The sequence below is a fragment of the Eumetopias jubatus genome, unplaced genomic scaffold (assembly GCF_037043125.1).
Source record: "Eumetopias jubatus isolate StellerSeaLion01/CBP00866 unplaced genomic scaffold, mEumJub1_p1.0 scaffold_10, whole genome shotgun sequence".
Taxonomy (NCBI): Eukaryota; Metazoa; Chordata; class Mammalia; order Carnivora; family Otariidae; genus Eumetopias; species Eumetopias jubatus.
Window position 1 is genome coordinate 23827376 of NW_028274816.1, and position 6000 is coordinate 23833375.

Below are 6000 nucleotides of genomic sequence, written 5' to 3' on the forward strand. Positions count from 1 at the left end.
TAACAATTTTTTGGTGGTCTTTAGGATTTTCCATGCATAAGATCATCTGCAAACAGAAACAATTTTAACAGTTTTATTTCTTCCTTTCTGATTTGGATGCAGTTTCTTTGTTTTTCTTGCCTAATTACTCTGGCCAGGACTTCCAAAATAGGAGTTGTGTTGAAGAGGAGTGGTGAGAGTGGTCCCTCTTGTCTTGTTCCTGATCTTAGAGGAAAAGCTTTCAACCTTTCATCATTGAGTATGATGTTAGCTATGGGCTTGTCATAGATGGCATTTATTATGTTGATGTATGTTCCTTCTATACTCAGTTTGTTGAGAGTTTTAATCATGAAACAATGTTGAATCTTGTCAAATAGTTTTTCTGCATTTATTGAGATGATCATATGGTTTTAATCTACTAATGCAGTGTATTTTATTCTGTGTACGTTGACTCATTCTTGCATCTCATGTATGAATCTCGCTTGATTGTGGTGTCTGATACTTTTAATGTGCTATTGACTTTGGTTTGCTAGTATTTTTGTTGGGAATTTTTGCATCTATATTTATCAGGGATATTGGCCTGTAATTTTCTTTCCTTGTGTTATTCTTATCTGGCTTTGGTATTATGGTAATGCTGGCCTCAAAATGAGTTAGAAGTGTTTCCTCTTCAATTTTTGGATGAATGTGAGAAAGATTGGCATTAATTCTTTAAATGTTTGGTAAATTCAGTGATGTTTTCCATGAAACCATCTGGTCTTGAACTTTTCTTTGTTGGGAAGTTTTTGATTACTGCTTCAATCTTCTTGTTATTAGTCTGCTGAGATTTTCTGTTTTTTCATGATTCAGTCTTCTTTTTATAATTTTTTTTTTTTTTTTAAATAAGCTCTACACCCAATGTAGGGCTTGAACTCACAACCCCAAGACCAAGAGTCGCATGCTCTGCTGACTGAGCCAGCCAGGCATTTCCATGATTCAGTTTTGGTATGTTTCTGGGAATTTATCCATTTCTTCTAGATTATCCAACTTGTTATGTGTAATTGTTCATAATAGCCTCTGATGACGCTTTATATTTTTGTGGGGTCAATTGTAATTTATCCTCTTTCATTTCTGATTTTATTGTAAAAAATAATACATAAAATAATACATAATACATAAAAAAATAAAAAATAAATATTTTATTTATTTTATTTTCTGTTTTTTCCCTAGTCCAGCTAATGGCTTGTCAATGTAGTTTGTTGTTTAAAAAATAGCTCTTAGTTTCATTGATCTTTTATATTGTTTTTCTGGTCCCTATTTCTGCTCTGATCTTTGTTATTTCTTCTGCTAATTTTGGGCTTGGTTTTTTTCTTTTTCTAATTCCTTGAGGTGGTTCAAGTTAGGTTGTTTATTTGAGATCTTTCTCTCTCTCTCTCTTTCTTTCTTTCTTAGGGAGGGGGAGGGGCAGTGGAAGAAGGAGAGAGAGAATCTTACGTAGGCAACCTCCATGCCCAGCACGGAGCCCAATGTGGGGCTCGATTTCACAACCCTGAGATCATGATGAGAGCCGAAATCAAGAGTTGGATGCTTAACTGACTGAGCCACCCAAGCACCCCTGAGAACTTTCTTTTTTCTTAATGTGGGTATTTATCACTATAAATTTCCCTCTTAGAATTGCTTTTGCTATATCTCATAAGTTTTGGTATGTTGTGTTTCAACTTTCATTTGTTTCAAGATCTTTTTTGATTTATTTTTTGATGTTTTTCCTTTAAACCACTGGTTGCTCAGGAGGATATTGTTTAATTTCAAATGTTTGTGAATTTTCCAGTTTTCCTCCTTTTATTGTTTTCTAGTTTAATGCTGTTGTGTTTGGAAGAGAATCTTGGTATGGCTTTCAGTGTTGTTACGTTTGCTAAGGCTTGTTTTGTGACCTAACATATGATCCATGTTCCTATGTGCCCTTGAGAAGAATGTGTGTTCTGCTGCTGTTGGGTGGAAGGTTCTGTATGTCTGTAAGTTTCACTTCATCTAGATTATAGCTTAAATTTAGTAGGGAACCGGTGCTGGGATGGGCTAGGGGCCTGAGGCCACAGGAGCTGGTCTGGTGTTGGGGCTGGCCAGGAGCCTGGGTTTGTGGGAGTCCACGTGGAGCCTGAGTTCGTGGGGGCTTGCTGGGAGCCTGGGGTCATAGGAGCTACCTGGGGCCACAGGAGCCAGCTGAAGGTAGGGTGGGTTGGGAGCCTGGATTTGAGGGATTTGGCCTCTTGGTGCAGGCCCCGTACTGGGGTTCATGGTGAAGTTGGGTGCTCACTCTTCTCTCTTTCCCCCACAAGAAGGATGTCTCTTTTCCTTTAAGCTACCCAGGCTTGGGGGAAAGGTGACAAGAGTAATGTGAAACTGTCTTTCCCATTCTCTTCAATGCATCTTTTCTTATTTCTGTGTCTACCCAGGTGCTGTAACCCTTTACCTTGAATTTTTACCTCTTGTGATGGTATTTTTGCATGTGGATAGTTGTTCATATTGATGTTTCTGGGAGGTAATGAGTACTAGAAATTTCTGTACTGCCATCTTGTTCACATCTTGTCTTTCAATTTTGGGAGATAGCTCCTACAGACCCCAGTGTTTTGAAAAAGTTTTTATTTTTGTTAATTCCAGAACATGGACCACTGGTCCTATAAGCTTGGCAGCAATACTTTGAACTTCATAGTCTCTATTTATCATCTTACTAATTTTGGAAGAAAAAAATTATACTTAGCAGACTTACCACCTTCAGCCTAAGCTGTATTCATTGCTGGTATTCATCTTTCGAAATGTTTGGCAAACCTGGGTAGGCCCACTAGAACTTACTTGCATATATCACTGAGAAATCTGCAGTGGGACTGTTCTTAAGGGAAGAGTTAGATGGACCCATTTGACGCAAATGCTAAGCCTTAGTCTTTGGAGGAAGAGCACTGATTCTTGAGAATGTATATATCTGCCACTCAGATTTGACTAATAGTTCAGCCTATCTTGGACTTAAAGCTGAGGCCAGAAAGCCACGTTGGGTAAGTTTTATGAGAAGATTGGAAGAGTTCCATAAAAGCTCTGTGAGACATTTATGCCCAAGTAGTAGCACTGCTTATAGTATTTCTCCAACAGTGTAACCCTAAAACATGGAGAGAACCCTTCTTACCCACCTTGCGGTTTTGGCTCCTTGAGGCACTGGTATTGGAGCAATGGTGTTAGCAAGAGACTGGAGTCTGTAGAAGTTGGTGGTATCTAGCAGTGTCAGCAGGCCTGGAGGCCATGGAAATGTACAATAGATGGGTCAGAGCAGGAAGAAATAAAACCAAGGAAACTACAGGCTCACTGTGTGCATACACAACATCCCTGGGACCTTGACAAATACTTGGGTGGGAGAAACAGTAAAGTTCTGGGTTCCTGCTGTAAGTAGAATGCAATGGCCAGTGAACAGTGATTATATGTGTGTATGAGATAGTATTACATATTCAACAAATACTGCCTAAAAATAGCTCTCTGCTTATTATAAATTAGATACACAGCTCAAGGCCTCTCTTGATCATTTGGAAAAAATTGTATTTTCCTAAGAGGAGGCCTTTAGATTTTTCTGTCATCTCATAATAAAAGTAAGAAAATAATTTAAAAATTCTAGTACTTTATTAATCAAAGTCGACGACATACAAGAAAACAGGAAATGAAAAAGTAAGACTTCTAGAAATAATATATACAGAGGCAGAAAGCATTGTAGGGGTATGTGTGTGTCTATGTGCATTGGACTGTGATTATGTTATAATGAACTTGTCTGTCTGTTCTAATGGAGGCTAGTGTGTATGTGCAATGGAGGTAGTCTTTGGAAAATTATTAATGTCCTTTCTGTCTTTTGCCTTTTCCATACAAAACATTTGCTCTAGGTTTTAGGAGGCTTCCATGTGTGGGGAGGGTGTGGGTCAAGAAGTAAGTCAGAAAGACGTAATATTTAGCTTCTGACACGCACAACTGGGTTATTCAATAAGTCAATAGCTCTGCAAGCCAGAGCATTGTCTTCAGAGATAATTTTCTAAATCTTTCTACTCTTTTTGTTTCCAACCAAGGTTGGAGATCTCAGTTCACTGAACTATAGGGTCCTCTGGTAGTTTAAGGAAATGCTCTGCTTACCGTACATTAAGGCATAGCGAGAGGAAGAATGAAGATACGATGTAAAGAAGGTAAAAGAAAACCCCACTCCTTTTCCTGCCAAGGGAAGTGAAGGAAGAACATGAGCAAGGTGGTCAGATGTGTTTCACTTTTCCTTTCTTTGGGCTTTGTCTCATTGTCTTGGAAAAGTGGGTGGTGTGTTGAATGAGTGGGAGTATGAGAGGGCAAGGAAAATTTTCTCTCTTGTGCCTTTTTGGGACTCAGATCTTAGATTGCCCTGCATCTAGCTGGGTACAACCACATTGATTTAATAGTACAGTGACCACGGTGGAATGAAGGCTTTCAGGTTTGGCTGCCTGTGCTAATATTGGTTCTGGTGTGGCATGGACATAGGATTCTCTCTGCCTGCAGTGTCTTTCCCTCTGTTACCTGCTTAGAGAACCCCTACATCATCCTTTGGGTCTCAGTGCAGGAACCTTCGTGAGAACATTGGGCCTCAGGACAGTTAGACATGTGGTCTGTTCTTGGACTTACTGTATCATTTAGTCTCTGTTTATTTTTAGGCTCCCACAATAGAATGAGGATTCCTAGAGGGCAGAGATTTTGCACTGTTGCTTTTTGGATCCCAGGGCAGGCTAGTGCCAGAACAGCCCTCGATAATGAACATTTGTTGAGTAAGTAAAATTCTCAAAGCCAGGCTTTTAGAAACTTCTTATAATTTTGTGTTTTACTTTTGATTCTTTCCAGGAATGCAGGTAACTTAACATCTGAATTGCCAAGAGGTCTATACAAACTGTGCTGACCTTTCAGTTGATTCTGAATGTTTTTATTTTATTTATTTATTTATTTATTTTTATTTTTTTTTTAAAGATTTTATTTATTCATGAGAGACAGAGGGAGAGAGAGAGAGAGAGAAGCAGAGGGAGAAGCAGGCTTCCAAGGAGCAGGGAGCCCGATGCGGGACTCGATCCCAGGACCCTGGGATCATGACCTGAGCCGAAGGCAGACGCTTAACCATCGGAGCCACCCAGGCGCCCGATTCTGAATGTTTTTAAAGTTTCCATATTTTTGAGTAAGCCTATATGTATAAACATAGACTGGTTTGCAAGTGAGGCCCTCAATTTGTGTATTGCCTTCTGCTTACAATTTAACCTTTTCAAGGGTGGGTTTTGTTTTGCTACACATTGAACTGGGATGTGAGGTTTTTTAGTGAGTATAAGAAATACCAAATACTAATTTAAGTACTCACTGAATACTTAAGTATTAATATGACATATTAGTAGATAATGCTTCAGAAAAAAGACTTGGAAAGAAATACACCAAATCGTTAACAGTGGTTGCCCCTGGGTAGTGATGACAATTAGTAGTATATTGCATTTTCTTTTTTTTTAAAGATTTTATTAATTTATTTGTCAGAGAGAGAGAGAGAGAGAGCACACAAGCAGGGGGAGAAGCAGGCTCCCTGCTGAGCAAGGATCCCGATGTGGGATTTGATCCCAGGACCCTGAGATCATGACCTGAGCCGAAGGCAGATGCTTAACCTTCTGCCTCTGCCCCTCCCCTTCTGCCCCCCCCCGCTCATGCTCTCTCTCAAATAAATAAATAAAATCTTAAATAAAAAAGAAAGCTATCAAATTCTTCATTGTATTCTTCAGCTCCAAATTTTTTTTTAATGTTTTCTATTTTTTAAAAGATTTTATTTGTCTCAGAGAGAGAGAGAGAGAGCATAAGCAGGGGGAGCTGCAGGCAGAGGGAGAAACAAACTCCCCGCTGAGCAAGGAGCCCAATGTGGGACTCGATCTCAGAACCCTGGGATCATGACCTGAGCCGAAGGTAGATGTTTAACCAACTGAGTCACCCAGGCATCCCAGTGTTTTCTGTTTTTTTTGTTGAACCTCTTATTTTGTTCTT